General features: G+C 38.2%; 1 protein-coding gene across 2 annotated transcripts in view; it reads right to left on the reverse strand.

Annotated features, from left to right (window-relative positions):
• Nucleotides 1-17763, reverse strand: part of hs6st3b (heparan sulfate 6-O-sulfotransferase 3b) — a 96998-nt gene that overhangs the window by 77467 nt on the left and 1768 nt on the right. The window lies entirely within an intron of this gene.

Here is a 17763-nt window from a genome sequence, read left to right on the forward strand (position 1 = left end):
CCTTGTCTTGTCATTAGTCTTGTGTATTTAAGCCCTCAGTTTGCCACGTACTTTGGTCAAGTGTTCTGTAATGAGGAGTCCACTGGAGGCAAGTTGCAGAACCCAAGTGCAGTATTTATTTAAAAAATAAGGTCAGACATTAAACAAAGGCATGGTGTGGCATGGTATGAAACTCAAGACTTAAACATAAACATGGACTTTCCAACAGTGGTTACACAAACAATACTTGACACGTGGCAAACATGAGGGCTTAAATACAAACCGATGACATGATACAATCACATGGGGAACACATGGCAGAATCACATGACTAACACAGGGAATAACATAACATGACAAGACATGAAGCATGACTGACATGAAACATGAACCAAAACAAGACGTAACAACTTTCTCTATGTGAATTTTTATTTTTATTTAGCAACAAATTTCTGAGTTGCCAAACAAAGTTATTCTTAAAGTTATCCTATATAATCCAAATTGCATTTCCTTAAATTCTCAGTTGTGAAAAACTCTAAAGTTGTGCATGAAAGTTTGTGGACTTCATTGATCAGACTATCAAACAACTGACACAAACTCAAAGCTACAAATCAGATACATTTTAAGAAGTGCTGTGCTTAGTTCAGACAAACATATCAAAAAGTCATGAAAATGTAAACTGTGTCACACAAAGTTGTGTATTTATAAACATGCAAATTTAAGATGCAATCTGGATGGAAATCTGCTTACTGAGATCATACCCCGTTCTCAAGCTCTCAGCTTTTAACACCACTCAACGCACATCATGAAAATATTCAAACACACCAAAGATATTTTAGAACAACCTTGACAGTCCCACATTCAAGTGACAGAGCTTCCAGATGTGAATCAGAAAAGGAGAGAACCCAAAAAGGAGATCTCTTTAATATCTCATACATTTCTCCTAGACACCTATGAGATTATATTGAAAGCAAATGGAGACTGAAAGCTTCTGCTCCTCACACTTCTCTATGAGGCCATTGTGAGACTTGAGAAATTATAAAATGCAGGGCAGTCTGGTTGAGGAATGACCACTCCACGAGAAGATAAAGGACGTTTCAGGATATTAACATTTGAACTCTCTCTTGTGAAATTAGCATCACCATTCGAGACGCAAGTCTCGCCTCAGTATCATCCTAATCTACATCTCTTTCCCTAGTCTTCCACCGTTCCACCATTCATTCTCTCTCTCATGCTGAGGTTACCTGAATTCACCCAAAAATCGATATGGTTTAATGTGAACAATTATCATACAGTATTATACATGTTTGGTATGATTTGAAATGTCTCAGTGCGACTTGTACAAAGGTCTCATTCCCACGGAAGTAAACCAAAAAGGTAATAAGGTGTGGAAAGTTTAAAGATATCTTGTTAATTGCTGTGGGTGTGCCCCCATGTAAATCAACTTCTGGTTCCAGTAAGTCTGGGATGGTGATTAATGCAAATTCCCATTGTGAACTCATTTTTATATTTGAAAAGAGGTTTCTGCCTTGGTCTGAGTATTTAGGGAGATGCTTAAGAGAGTTCAGGGCGCGATTTGTAGCTCAAATCAGCCTGTGATGCTCAAGACACTCAGCATCATGTATTTTCTAATGTCAGGTTCACATCATTTCTCTTCATTCCAGAGCATTGGATGTTTTGTATTAATTATCTTTGAACTGATTATGTAATTGGCATGATACATTTACCTGACATAATAAATTGTTACATTTGGACTTATTCGGACTTACTATGAAATTATTAACTTTAGTAGAATTCATTGTATCCATTGCTACTGCAAATCTGTGTCAGATTAGTAACGGACTAACGTCCAGTTTTGAGTGGCGCATTAGGCGCACCAACTGCAATTTTAGAGTTCCGGCTAATATTTGGCACTAATTCAAGTGTACTTGGGATGTAAAGACAGAAAGGGAATTTCCGTTTAGGACAGCAAAATGCTGCTCGACTAACCTAAATAGGGTGAGTCTTACCTCTGTTTAATGTAATGTTAGTTAAGTGTACGTGGGAAACCATGGCTTGACCAAACCAAAGCTACTATCATAGAAGTAATATTGGTCAGCTTATATCTGTAGTAGTGGTCATGACCTCTGTCTAAAGAAAACGTTACTTTAATTCAAGTGTATACAACCAATGGGGCTATATAAAAATAAGCGTGAATGCGACCGTCTAAGGTATTAGCCAATTACCTCTTTTTAGTGACCCAAAACTGATGAGTTTGTGATCCTGGGCCCACATAATATGAACGGCCGGAGTGAGGACCTTGTGCGACTTTGGCAATCGAGTGAATGAGGATAATAAGAGTAAAGAGAACTATTATATAAATGACCAATAACTAATTGGCATTCTAACCTAAATTTGAGGTCGTGATAAAATGGAGTCAGATAAAATCTTAATTGGAATCAAATTACTTTGCCACGCGGAAAAGACAGTTACACGCAGTAAACCTTCACCCGCCTGTCGGAAACTGTCGTTGGACCGATTGGGCAGGCCTTACACTATAAATTATAAAATGTCCCTACCATGCAAATATCACCAAAATAGGTTGCCTGAGAAATCACACCTGTCTCTGTGACAGGGACGTTGATGTTTAGTCAATCAGAAGACTTTGAGATGCTCTCGGTCTGTCAGTCATTTAAGGTGTCCTGCTTTTTTGACATATCTTTTGATAGCAGGATTTTGAAGAAAGGGTGGTCTAATTCATTGGCTCACTTAAATGAGTGCAACAGCTAACATTCACTTGCAGCACCATTAAATGAAACATAATGAGAATTAATCTTCTTGTTGTTCCAAACCTTTCCTTTTAAAGTATTATCAGTGTTTGTGGTTTTTTGTTTTGTTTTTAAATAGGTTTTACACATAAATTAACAGACTGCACTTATGACAAATACTGTATGATTAAAAAAGTATGTTGACTCAGATTAAGTAAAAAAATTATTTCAGCCACCAAGTAATCACCTATCTAAAAGAAGCTATTTTAATCAGTTTGGAGGAGGTTGCCACTTCATGGGAGCCACCATGTTGAGATCCCATGACTAATAGCTGCGTCTTGAAATTCGACTAAGTTACCTAATATTCTTTGCCAAAGTATAATGCACATGAATAATATGATGTTCACATGAACCAAACAGCATTTCATAATAAGTACACAAATCTTTGGGACTGATCAGTAAGGTACATCCAAATTGTCAGATGAGCTGAACATGTCGGTCATCTATAATTCTGCTGATCAGATTAGGTGTTATGAAGGGGACTCTATTTTGGACCCTTCCCTACAGCCGCCCGCCCACTCGCCACATAATTTACCTGTCAGCGGGGCCACGCCAAATAAGGAAATATGACATTTCACCGTGTGGCGGTGATTAATCACGCTTGTAGTGACTTACTTTGTACAGATACCTTTGGTCAGGCCTGACTGATCACAGTTGAAAAATAACACGCAGGAAGTCTCTGAGCTGGCATTTTCTCTGTCACAGTTTGATTTGTCAATCTGTCAAATAAATAGGGCTTCAGGAGAGTGGTGCAGAGTGAAACACTAAATTTGCACTACACTGGGGTCCATCCAAAATAAAAGAAGATAAAAAATAAGACTGACTTGTATATATTTATGGTTACCACGCAAATTGAGTTATTATCGTCTGACTATACTGATTTTACTGACTTGAAGAAAAGATTTTTCCTCTAGCATCAAGTCATAATCATCACTGAACGAGTACTGGTTCTTTACCATGTCTGAACTATTGCTAGAAAGATATCTCAGATCTTGTTTAAAACACTTGAGACTCTTGTAAGCAGTTCTGGTAGATCCCAGGAATAGACTCTGAATCTAATAACAAGACAGCTCTGAGAAATCTTTTGGCTTCAAAATACGCCTTTTAACACAGGAAATAATTTTAACCCACAAGGATACCAGAAAGGGACAGTTTCACAGTGAAAAATCCACCCACAAGATTAATGCTGGTAATACAAAACCAGACATTTATCCGCCTAGAATAGCAGTCCCATCACACACAAAAAATAGCATAAATATCACTTTTGAATGTTTTTCCCCATAGTCTTCCATTGTAAGTGTGTTTTAACACAAATTTTGCTTGTTTTTAAAAAATCAACAAGCCGCAAATAATTGTCAGTGGTAATCGGCAGCAGAATCTACAAAAACGTATAGGTAGGACAAACCTGGGGAGTGCAGAACAGTAATCACTGGGGGTACATGGTCTTCTAACAAATAGCAGTAATTGCAGCTTACAGTATAAAGGCTGCCACAGTACAAATATACATATAGTCTATAATCCAAAGGGTTCAGATTCAGAAGTAAACAGTGTGATTCCCAGCAGGCTTCACCTTCATGTGTGACTCATCTGTTATCAAATGAATGTCTATCACTCTGTGCTCAGCTTGATCCTGCAGAAAGCCTCCAATAAAACTTAAACTTCTGCTACATAATTATGAGAACAGTTAAACATTCACTTTCATTAAGCTAACATATAAACCATGGCTTATTCCAACTGATATGACCCACGCTAAGTTGTCGAAACAAATAAATGATTGAACTTGTCACAATGCCGCCAAATTAACAGGTAGCTAGCTACACTCATTTAAGATTTCTCTTTTAAAGGGGTCCTATTATGCCCTTTTACGAAGTCTTGATTTTGTTTTTGGGGCACACTAGAATATGTTTTATGCTTGATTTTACATTATTACAGCACCTCTGTCCCCAGTCTGTCTCGAACGCTCCGTCTAGGTCCTGTTTCGATGAAGCCCCTCCTTCCAAAAAGACGAAATGTGCAGTGATTGGTTAGCTGGCCCAATGTGTCATGATTGCCCTGGAAATGTCCCGCCCCTCTACAATTTCGAGTTCTGCTCTAGTGTAAATATTAAGGATGGCGTCATTTTCAAACCAATTCGAGCCCGATTCAGACCCTGACAATGTTAACCCTCTGAGGTCGGAAAACGCGCCCCCGCGTTTTGCTGGATTTTCTTCACATTGTAGTAGAATAAACTTAAATTACTCCGTCATTTATGGTTATACAGAAAAAAGAAATATAAAAAAATAATCTGTGATATTTCTACTTTTGTATGTGTCCACTTACAATCAAATCAAAACATTGTGCTTTTGTAAAATAAAGAAAATAAACAGGGTGTGCGTTCTGCCTCTCCGTCGCGGTGAACTTTTTTTTCTTGAGCACGTCTATAAACTGAAACAAAACTCAGCGAATACTTCTCACACATTTATGAGCCATATACCTTTATACACATTTAAGTGTGTACTTTTAAATGATCGGATTCAAACTGAAAACAAATATTCTCTGTTTAAGTAATTTGTATAAAACCAACAGGATGTCCAGTATCTCAAACGCTTGCTAATTACTTTTAATTCGGCCACGCCCACTCGCGCAAAAGAGATTCACATGCAAATCTCCACATGGAACGCGAACGCCCTCGTTACCTCAAACACAAAACACCAAAACACTTCACAAGTCTCTGCTTTTCGTCGAGTTTGGAAGACGCGCTGTGAGCTTACATTGGATTTACATCAGAAGAAGAAGAACGCGATTTGAAGACAAGAAAGATGTAAGGTAAGAAATTCTTACTTATTAGTTTATGGTATTGTTGCATAAACTTCACATTGCAGTTGAACTGTTGCTAGATATATGGTGAATATTATACTATTTAGACCCGTGTTTACTGTTAAATACTGTTTGTGGATATCTGCTCAAACATAGATATGTATAACCATAATGTTTAATATTTTGGAGCGCGATGGCGTTTGAATGTATCATATTTTGGAGCGCGCTGTGGGTTTGAATGTATCATATTTTGGAGCGCGATTGCGTTTGAAAGGAAAAATGCACCAAACATTAGGCTTTATGTTTTTACTATTATCTCATTTCATATCATCATAACGAATGGAAACATTTGAAGTAACATAAGATAATCAATATATTTTTCTCTAGCATTGTTACTGAAATCTTTTGGAAGATTTATAGGCTGCTTTGTAAAATAAAATTATTTTATGCAGTACTGCACATAGCTTATGCCTACAAGGCACAACAAATATGGTGTTCTTTATATTATATATTGTTGGAAACATTTGTGTGTGTGTGTGTGTATTCTGTGAATTTTAAAAAGCAATTTTAACCAGAAAAATCTAAAATGTATTCCCAAAATCGTGCAGGCCTAGTTTCTCTTGATACCAGTATGTTCACTTTTTTCTTTTCTTTCAGGGACCAGATGCAACTGAGTCCTGCTGACTTCAACATTCACATGAGTCTCTGTACATGAACATGGTAAAGTGAAAATCAAACACCTTGGAAATGGTATGTACAATGTTTTTAGGAATGGCACAAAGGTCTCTGTCTTTGGATCATTGTTTTCAATGTGCTCTTTTGTCATTTGTTGTGTATTTTTGGATTATGTTGTGTTGTAAATAAATCCAAACAATCTAAAAGCCATTCTTTTTTAAATCTCCTCATTCTTTGTGCAAGGTTGCTCTGAATGACAGGGCCTGATCGCTCCTAATAGGGCAGTTAGGGGAGTGTCTTTGTCTTTCTCAGGTGTTAAAAGCTTACATATTCATGAGATGATCACGCCTCTTCGAATATGGCTTTGTCACACAAAACACGTCTTAGAAATTTTAAATCAATATATTGTCTTATCTGAATGAGCAGTCAGGGTGATTTTCACATAGTTTTGGAGCAAATATTCTAGGCTACGTCATACAATTTTCAAAAGTCTTGTGAAGAAATAATCAGTATGGGTTTCATGGCCTTATTTCAGTGACAATTTTTTTTTGTATTTTCACAAACCACGCATAAATGTCATTATCTCAAAACTACAAACTTTTACATACATGCTGCTGATATATTATTGTAGCAGAGTTTGTGCTGAATACAGTGTAATTAGACTTTAGCCATGAAAATGTCACTAGTAACAGAAAAAAACACAAATGTCAGAGCATGTCAGAACACCTCCAGGCCCAGAAAACAGCTCAGACCTCAGAGGGTTAATGAACAAGAGGATCATGCAAAATGGATTTCTTTGCAAGCATGGATTTCACAGGACGTTTCAGAGTGGTATGTTTTTTGAATGAGCCGTAATTGTAGTTCTTGAAAAGTGGATTCTGTTATAAATAAAATATCTCTCTTTGGAGTGGACTTTGAGCTTTGTAACCTTGCAGATCTTTGTTATGCTTTAACAGCAACATTACACAATAGCTAAACTTGAAAAAGTGGAAAAGCCTAGAACCTTTAGGAATTGAACCTTTCGTTTAAAAATGAACTGTAGCCAGTAGCCCATATAAAAACCTCTGTTAAAATCATAAAAACGGTTTAAAAAAAAGGTCTTCTAAACTCTCCTGGCGATGAAAATGACCATATATAGAGCGAAGAATAAATTTTCGCTGACAAAATTTAGGCAAACATGTCATGTGTCACGCGTTTTCTGTAGGATGTTTACAATTAATCAGAACTAACTCTGTCTGATTCGCGAATGAATGGGTTATTTTTAGTTAATCGGCTAAATGTATTAGCTAAACTGTCTGAATCAATTTACAAATCATTCACAGTTCAGTCATGCAGTTTGAAGCAGTTTTTTCAGTATCAGTAAACAACAGGATATTTTGTAACACAGGAAATAAAATAGTGCTGGATGAATTTACTTAAAATCCATTTAAACAAAATCTGTCTGTCAATCTGTTATTTGATAGCGAGGAAGAAGGTATACTTTCAACACCTGCTCGTGCGATTGTAGGTAAAAAAGACTTCACGACATAAAAGATATCTCATAATTAAAGTGTACTCATTTTAAATGTCCAATAAACTATAATAATATTTCCTTGTTTCTTTATAGTCTCTCTAGACATCATCTATAAGTCGAGGCTAAAGTTATGACTGCAGCCAATAAAATGCCAAGACTAGACTATTGGAGAGTCATATTTGCTATAGCAGCATTTTTTTTTGACAGCGGTGTCAAAAGAGCTAAGCGTCTGCTCTGGCAAGACCTGTCTCATTACACTGAGTAGTTTTCACAGTGCACGCCTCAACCTCTCAAGATTTAGGCCTTTACAGATTTTTATCAACATTAGGAGATGCAGCTACACTTCCTGTCCTGAGGACTGGTGTCAGATCTGACTTAGGAGGTAACAAAACGGAAAACCTGTAGTTTGTTAACCATTTTATGGGAAGAAATTAGGCTAGTATGACCTTTGTTTAACAGAAAGCACACAATGAAGTACACTTTTAAAATCATTCTCACCTGAGCTGCTTGACTAATGATGAAAATTTTGGAGATGGATCAATTACACTGCTACAAAAAAAAGTTTAAAAAAAGGAAAGTAAACATTTCCCAGATAATTACTGGTTGTATGATAATAATCATGATTACAGACTACATAAACCATTCATGTTAAAAAAATAAAAAGCATATCTCTAGCTTTCTCTATATGAATTAAATATACATTGATTCTTATTAAAGCTACTAAAAATATTCAGTTAAGGACAGTGGAGGATTTTCTCTGTCTTTTGTTGTTTGATTATTTAGTGACACCGACAGTATATTAGGCTACTGTCACTTTAAGACCTAATGCACAGATTTTCTCCCAGCTGTTGCATTTTGACATAATTTTGTTAGTATTTGACAGTTTTGGCGCATACCTGATGCCTAGTATAGGCTACTTTCCTTGTCCATGTGTTCTGCTCCATCTCGGAGCAAGTGCACAGAAAGCCGTCTGGAGAACAGCGCGTTCTCTTGCAGCACAATAATCGTTTTAGCAAAATTATTGTGTTTTCACAATAATTGGAATTTTTTTAAACTAAAAATCTATTTATCACACAGCCCTACTACAGTTTTTGGCAAAGGGATAGTACAGTCTGTTTTTTAGTTGTGGGGATTTTTCAGTAACTCTGAAAATCTGAAAAGTCTGAGTCATTAAATCATTGGCTAAATTAGAAATCGCATACTTCCCTACTATATAGTAAGCGAAAAACAATAGGCCTCTGTGGCAAATAATTCACAGTACTCATAAAAGAGACCTTCTATTCCGGCGAGATTCTGAAGTATGCATGCACCATGGACACTTTACTATCCCATGAGGCCACAGGAGAGGATTCATGAATGGCAGTGAAGCGATGTAGTAACTGACACTGGTAGGTCACATGATAATGACAGCATGGGAAATATAGTACGTCCAGATTACATTCATACTACACACACATTTCATACTAGGTCATGAAGTACTTATTCAAAATAAGTACCTACACAGAGAGTATGTGATTTCGGACACAGCCATTCAATGAGCTGGTTGGTTCAAAAACACTAATTCGTTCAGAAGCGATACACGTTGCTATTTATAGCTGTGTCCCAATTCAGAGGCTGCATCCTTCGAAGGATGCGAAAAAGCCACGCCTTTGAAGGCCATGAAGGAGTGTTGTTAAATTGGAAGGTCTAGCCTATGGAGTGCTGTTCTTGTCGCCTTGCAACTGTGACAGCTGCCATTGATGAGTGGCAGTAATGTTTACTGGACTTTTGTGAAAGTTATATTAAACTGTCTGAAAACAAAACAGGGTTCACAAACTGTCTATACCATGTATACACTCACCTAAATGATTATTAGGAACACCATACTAATACTGTGTTTGACCCCCTTTCGCCTTCAGAACTGCCTTAATTCTACGTGGCATTGATTCAACAAGGTGCTGAAAGCATTCTTTAGAAAAGTTGGCCCATATTGATTGGATAGCATCTTGCAGTTGATGGAGATTTGTGGGATACACATCCAGGGCACGAAGCTCCCGTTCCACCACATCCAAAATATGCTCTTTTGGGTTGAGATCTGGTGACTGTGGGGGGTATTTTAGTACAGTGAATTCATTGTCATGTTCAAGAAACCAATTTGAAATGATTCGAGCTTTGTGACATGGTGCATTATCCTGCTGGAAGTAGCCATCAGAGGATGGGTACATGGTGGTCATAAAGGGATGGACATGGTCAGAAACAATGCTCAGGTAGGCCGTGGCATTTAAACGATGCCCAATTGGCACTAAGGGGCCTAAAGTGTGCCAAGAAAACATCCCCCACACCATTACACCACCAGCCTGCACAGCGGTAACAAGGCATGATGGATCCCAGCCCGTTCTCATACCCAAAACGTCACTTTTTCGTCACTTTCAACCATGCTTCAATATCCGACGCACAAAGCACCCTTTAGCGTCCATATGAGACGCATAACCCTACCACATACCTAAACCTACCCATAACCGAAGCGTCACATATGGACGCTAAAGGGTGCTTTGTGCGTCGGATATTGACGAACTTTCGAAAGCGTCAGTTACATGACGCCTAAACCTACCCATAACCGAAGAGTCACATATGGACGCTAAAGGGTGCTTTGTGCGTCGGATATTGAAGCATGGTTGAAAGTGACGAAAAAGTGACGATTTGGGGTGAGAATGTGTTGTGGATCCATGTTCTCATTCTGTTTACGCCAAATTCTGACTCTACCATCTGAATGTCTCAACAGAAATCGAGACTCATCAGACCAGGCAACATTTTTCCAGTCTTCAACTGTCCAATTTTGGTGAGCTCGTGCAAATTGTAGCCTCTTTTTCCTATTTGTAGTGGAGATGAGTGGTACCCGGTGGGGTCTTCTGCTGTTGTAGCCCATCCGCCTCAAGGTTGTGCGTGTTGTGGCTTCACAAATGCTTTGCTGCATACCTCGGTTGTAACGAGTGGTTATTTCAGTCAAAGTTGCTCTTCTATCAGCTTGAATCAGTCGGCCCATTCTCCTCTGACCTCTAGCAACAACAAGGCATTTCCGCCCACAGGACTGCCGCATACTGGATGTTTTTCCCTTTTCACACCATTCTTTGTAAACCCTAGAAATGGTTGTGCGTGAAAATCCCAGTAACTGAGCAGATTGTGAAATACTCAGACTGGCCCGTCTGGCACCAACAATCATGCCACGCTCAAAATTGCTTAAATCACCTTTCTTTCCCATTCTGACATTCAGTTTGGAGTTCAGGAGATTGTCTTGACCAGGACCACACCCCTAAATGCATTGAAGCAACTGCCATGTGATTGGTTGATTAGATAATTGCATTAATGAGAAAATTGAACAGGTGTTCCTAATAATCCTTTAGGTGAGTGTATGTTCACCATTGTCCATTTCTGTATATAATAAAATATAAACTATATATATATTAATAATCACATCTTAGTAAGATATAAGTCAACATTTCAAACGCTTTAAAGTTTTTTTTGTTTACATTTTACATTTGTATCATCAGATATTTGAGAAAGTGAAACTCAATACTCTCAATACTCTCAACGCAATTTCTCTCAAAAAATACAGTTGTAACTGGAGTGCAGTGAATTCTGGGGTAGGCAAGGCTGCGAAGGATCCATCTGCCACATTTGAAGGAGCCTTCGAATTGGAGCAGCCTTTGTCACGCAATGGTGACACAATCGGCCTTCAAATGCAACATTCAAAGGATGCAGCCTCTGAATTGGGACACAACTAATTTGTGAGTCTTTTAATCGTTTATTCAAACTATTCATTCAAAACAACAATTGATTCCTTAATGAAACACCATGCGCTTTGCTTTTGCTTTTTGTTGACAGAGCAAACTTTCAATATTGTGTCCAAAATGTGAGTTACTCTATATTAATGCCTTTTTTTGTTATTCCACTTGTATGAAAACTACATATCACACTAATAATCATGCTGTTTATATCAGCATGGATTTGAAATAGCAGCACTTTTGCTTGTGTGATTTAAATATGGCATAGTCTACTGTATTTTTCCCCCCAAATAAAATAATTTTAACAATATGCTGCTTCGAACACCACATTGTTTTTCAAAGGGCTTTTTTATTCACTTTTTAGACTCTAGCTCAAACAGAAGCAACTCAAAACATGCACCAACTTTCCCTTCCCTGTTAGCACATAATTATCATAGCAACTGGATTACAGCTTTTGCTCCAGAGAATATGGCGACCCGGATTAATGACACGTGAAAGCAATCTCCAGACCCAACCGCGTCTAACCCACAAGGGCATGCTCAGCCCTGCACCTAATAAACATCCCATACCAATGAGGATGCACAGGGCTTGAGCAAGTCCCTTCAGGCTGTAAATCCAACAAATTTAGTTCCTGCAGTCCCATGCCTGCTCACAGAAAACCTGCAAGAGCTGAAAAATCTAGCTGATAGGATCTGAACATGACAACAGAAGCCATCTAGCAAGTGCAGTGATGTGTGGAACATACAAGGAGGAACAGGAAGAAGAATTTAAAAGGTGACCAGGAAAAACGTTTTACACTTTGCGAAAGATGGGCGATGGCATCTCAGTATTGATCTGAGCCCAAGCAGATGCTGACAGTAATTGTATGTCTCTGTGTTGACTATAATAAATAAATATAATGCAAAAGAGTGTTATTGTGCCAAGAGGATGTCATCACTTTCTTCGTGTGAGTAATAATGGCCCATTAGTGCAGCTGCAGGTTACTCATTACAGTGATTGTCTGGGAAATGAGGAGCTTGTGAATCTATTTGTACTCTAATTGTTGAGGGGAAGCGGAGGACCTCGGCTGTTCGGAGCACTGAATGTTTGTCCTTCCATAAGAACAATTGGAGATTTTTCTAGGTCTCATTACATTAGCTTGAAAACCCTAACCACAACTTAACACACATTCAGGCGCACATGCAAATAGACTGTTTTAATATAGATGATGTGATGTGTTAATAGAAAATGCGACTCTGTTTCACCATATGCAGAGGACAATATTAGTAAAAACAAACAAAAAAATGTTACACAGAAAAAACGTTCTAGACGTTACCTAATTAGCGTAAATGCTTTAAGTCCCCCTGTGGTGAAAATCAAGTTTTTAATGTTGTTTATATGTCTATGTGGTGTTTTTAAAATGCTTTAAGACAAACCATGTGCAAATTCATAAGTCAACACCATTGCTGAGTATTTTCTTTTTAAAACTGCGGTGAACCAAAGGCAGTCTCAAAAACGCGGTTTGAAATCGCTGTTGTTTCTGACGTCACAAACTACCTTGTAACCAATTCCGTCAAAGAGCCGGCGGGCTTTAGCATATCATTAACAGGAACTAGCAGGGGAGTCTCGAGAGATGCAAGGTATATTTTTCTGTCGATATGAAAAATTGGGCAGATTTAGCAATATAGCTTGAGTATGATGTATATTACGATGTTATGATGAACTATATGCCTTTCTCCACTGACGTTTCTCAGTTGTTCAAAGCATTTCTAAGGATACTGAGGCAGCGGTCAGACTCTGAGATGGCGAACGGCAACATGGTTCTTGTAACATCAACACATTATTAGCTGTTTGATAACATAGTTAAGCAAAAGCCTATGATCATATTAATTACCGTTATGTGTCCGACGTTGTAAAGAGCTATACCATTGTGTAGCGTTAACCTCAGTAATGGCGCTTTTCCATTACCAGTACCAGCTCAACTCGACTCGACTCGACTCGACTCGACTCGACTCGCCTCGTCTCGGCTCGCTTTTCGCTCCGTTTTCAATTGCAGATAGTACCTCCACAATAGTACCTGGTCGTCATAGCGACGCCGCAGGAAACTGCCGTGACTTAATCTTCTACGCGAGACACACCCGCTACCCACACACACAGGACAATCGAGGAAATCGAGTGTATGCTGTTTTTGTTTTTGCAGTTTTTTTATTCAGGATACTCCGTCTGGCGCGTGCAATGATGATGCAGTGAATAGTGACGATTCTCTCTGACCAATCAGCAGTCTGTCGTGTTTTCACGTCACATTTTAGTATCGCCTCAGCTCGCTCAGAACCTCGCCGGAGGTGGTACGAAAAAAAGTACCCGGAAGCAGGTACAGGTACAACTTTTACACAGTGGAAAACCAAACAAAGCCGAGTCGAGTTGAGTCGAGGCGAGCCGAGCCGAGCTGGTACTGTGTAGTGGAAAAGCGCCAAAAGTTGGCCGAGTGGATCTCTGAGCTGGTCTGAGTGAGTGGAGGTGGGGCTAATTTGCATATTCATACTTCTGCATATACTAAATGAAGCAAGGGGTGTAGAGTTACATTCAAGCTATTTTAAGGCATGAAGTAATTTTTTCACAAGAAAAAACATTTAAATATGTAATTTTGGGGACAGAATTATTGACTACAGGGGTACTTTAAGTATTATACTTATTTTTTTAACTGTTCCCACAACATTTGTGCTACACTTAATATTCAACAATATTATTGATTTGACTGCACTGACACTATTGGATGAGAACTTAACTGAGATGGACAATGATGGCATCAATGTTGTCTGCAGAACTACTTTATAGATTAAATGAATTGATGATTTTTACAACGAAACTAAATCAACACTGAACAGACTTCAGCTGAACAATAACGTTATTTTCTTTTAGAGCTGCTGTACAGCTGAAATTAACTCTGTTCAAATCATTGAATGATCTTCCCGTTGATCACTGTAAAGCTGCTGAAACAATCTGTATTGTATAAAGCGTTATATAAATAAAGGTAACTTGACTTGACAGACCAGGGCTGAGTGCTTTTCAGAACTGAATTGAGAAAGCCTTTTAAATTCCAGTTCACTTCGTGAATTTGTATTGAGATGGCAAATAGGGTTTGAATGTAAGGAGGTAGAATTACAATAAATAGACATTTAAAGTAATTTATACAGTTTAACTAATTTAGAAAAAAAAATGTTTACCAACATTACATCAGGTTGGTTTGACAAAGCGTTGTTTGAAAGTTTTGGAAAAAAAATTGGATGGTTGGATGGATGGATGGATGGATGGATGGATGGATGGATGGATGGATGGATGGATGGATGGATGGTAGATAGGTAGATTGGTAGATGGATCCTAAATTCTGCAAAACCTTGCTACAAACATGAATGTTACACTTCGATACTGTTGAAAACAATTAGATTTCAATTTTGGATCTTACAGTATGTAAGGAATATTACAATGCCAAAATAGACCCTCCTCCATAATGTGCACTAAAACTTAGTAAAATGCCTTTTTACCTTTATGCCAGTAAGCGACAACACTATGAAATCAGTGTTGGGCAGAAAAACAGAAAATCGTTTTAATGCTTTTGTGTTCCTAATTATAAACTAGCTATCTAGGTGTTTTGGTTTTTTTCGGGGGGTTTTTTAACTGCAAACTAAGAGTCTGTTTCTGTAAACATGTGCAGATCGTTTGCGGTGACTTTAATCTCAGAACCTGTGTGCAGTTGGCTTAGTTAATTGCATCTCATTTCACAGATTGCACATTCGTGACTGCCCAGAAACTCCATTTGGTTATAATGTCAGGGGACTTGGCAACTTTAATTAGTGCTAAAATAAAAAGAGGCAGAGAGAGGTCCTGTAGAGAGGCAGAGCTATGAAAGAACAAGGAAGGATGGTGAAAAGAACGAGTCAGGGTTTTTTTCCATATCAGGGGGCTTTATCATCTGAACAACATCATTTAAATTTATGTGATGCCTTTGGGTATAAAATCCGTGAGGATTGTACCCAAATAAAACCCTGTTGAGTCTGAAATTGATCTTAATTGTGGAGTTTTATGGTTGGTCAGTTATCAAGATTAGCATCTTTAATTAAAAACAACCCATTTTACTTACGCAATAGGTTGTTTTCCTGAGTGAAATAACATATTCAATGTGGAAAAATTGAGTGGGACTTGATTTAACTAATGGGGAATTGATTGGCTCTTGAAAAGTGGCCATTACTTACCATCTGGAATAAAGGTGCGTTCACACCATTACTAGATTGGGATTGACCGTTGAAGACAATCAATCCAGAGTGAGAGACAGAAGAAGAGAAGACTCTCTCTCCCCATCGACTCTTACAGTGTCTGTTGTTCCACTCTGACATGATTGACCTTTCAGGCTCCTGCGATGTGCCCGCACTGCTCCATGCCAGGCTGAAAAGGCCACACCATGCCTGAGAAACCAGGCTGCCATATTACCAACCAATATCAACTACATGCTCACTATAAAAAAATTGCACAATTTCTTTGCGCTACTGCACTAATCTGGATGATTCGATTATGGAATACAGTGAGTGCAGCAAGTTTCAAGTGTGAAGGTGGCATTTAAACACAGCAAAAAATGAGGATTGTTTGTCCGTGAAAAACCTCCTCCAAGCACACAGTGATCCATCTTAACTGAAATAAACAGAGCTGGGTATCAGGATGAAATTTTCATACAGTCACCACTTAGCACATGCGCTTCAGAGAGCAAAAGCGTCTGTTGTCAGAAGAGATTTATTTGCGTCTCATGGTGTATCTTTAGAGAAGCAATGCGAAGCAGCATTTTGAAAGCACAGAGAGAGAGAGCCAGCGATGGATTTATGTTTCATTTGGGCATTGGTTCTCTGTCACATACAGGCTGCGAACTCCCAGAATGAGCCGGCTGATTCTGCAGAGATGAATCATATCGGATGGTCTTGCAGGTTTGGGGTACAAGTCTGAATTTCTCTTCATCCAATGAATGTTTCCTCTTTCAAAGCTTTTTTCAGCTGTTCCTCACATTCAGTATTAATTGTTTACTCAGAAATTGGCCATTTTCATTCATTACAATAGACTGAATCATATAAACAGGCCAAGCACCTAATTAACGTGATCCATTTGCTTGGCAACTGCTTAATGAATGACTGCCAAAACTGAGATTTTTATGATAACAGAGCAAAACAGATATGGACACAGTCAGTGCGTTGTGCTAAAGATAATTAATGGACTAACGTAAGATCAGCAAGTAGCCGAAGGTGACGACAAAGCTATTTTATATGCCATACAAGAACAGCATTCGCAGGCTCTAAAAAGACATGTGTCTTTTATTCACATGCACTTATAAAAGTGAAAGTCTGCATTTTTTCACCATTTTAAGCCATAATTATACTTAGTAAACAGCTAAAATAACTTTTTAATAGCTTGCTTGTCCAGACTGGCACTGTCAGATTTATAGATGGGAATGCTCGATGGCTCGGCTCGGCTTTATGATACCACATTTAAAGTTCATTACAGCGCAGCTTCTACATCATTTAAACGGGAATACAGAATCTGAAAAAAGAGAGCTGTGGTCACAGAGACTGTTCAAAATAGCATTTTAGGCTTGCCATTTTGTCATATTGACAATCTCTTCATTGTGCATTTTAATGTGGATAAACCATGTTGGGTGATGATAAGTTAATAATATCACTGTCACATTAATAATATCACTGAGTGACACGCAGAGGGGCCACAGGCAATGAAACCCAATTAGTGCATTTTCTGACAGAGTAAATATCTATTTAAAATCGTATGTGAAGTATATTAATCTTAGAGATGCTAAAATACCTTCTAAAAAATATATAAAGTCTATATAAAAAAACTGCATTTCAGACAGGAGTAAGGGCATAATGGATTTCTAGGAGTCTAGTAAATTACAAGGGACTTAGATTTAGTAAAGGCACCACAGAATTCATAATGCACAGATCTCTTTTGTAGACACTGTATTCTCACAGTGGACTATGATCATTACCATTGGAGTGATTGATTGGCTTCTGTGGTTAAAATAATTTCTCATTCAACTGGTCCAGAATTAGTAACACATCAGTATTATGTCAGAGGAAAAATATTACCTTTTAGTTTACCTTTAAGTATTGTCGCAGGGGTCCACAATTGGTTGGCACAAATGTCAGCTTGAATGTGAATGCTCCAACTGAACTCAAACCACTTTAAATCAAACCGGACTCTG

This window comes from Leuciscus leuciscus, assembly GCF_965113295.1.
Source record: "Leuciscus leuciscus genome assembly, chromosome: 7".
NCBI classification, from domain to species: domain Eukaryota; kingdom Metazoa; phylum Chordata; class Actinopteri; order Cypriniformes; family Leuciscidae; genus Leuciscus; species Leuciscus leuciscus.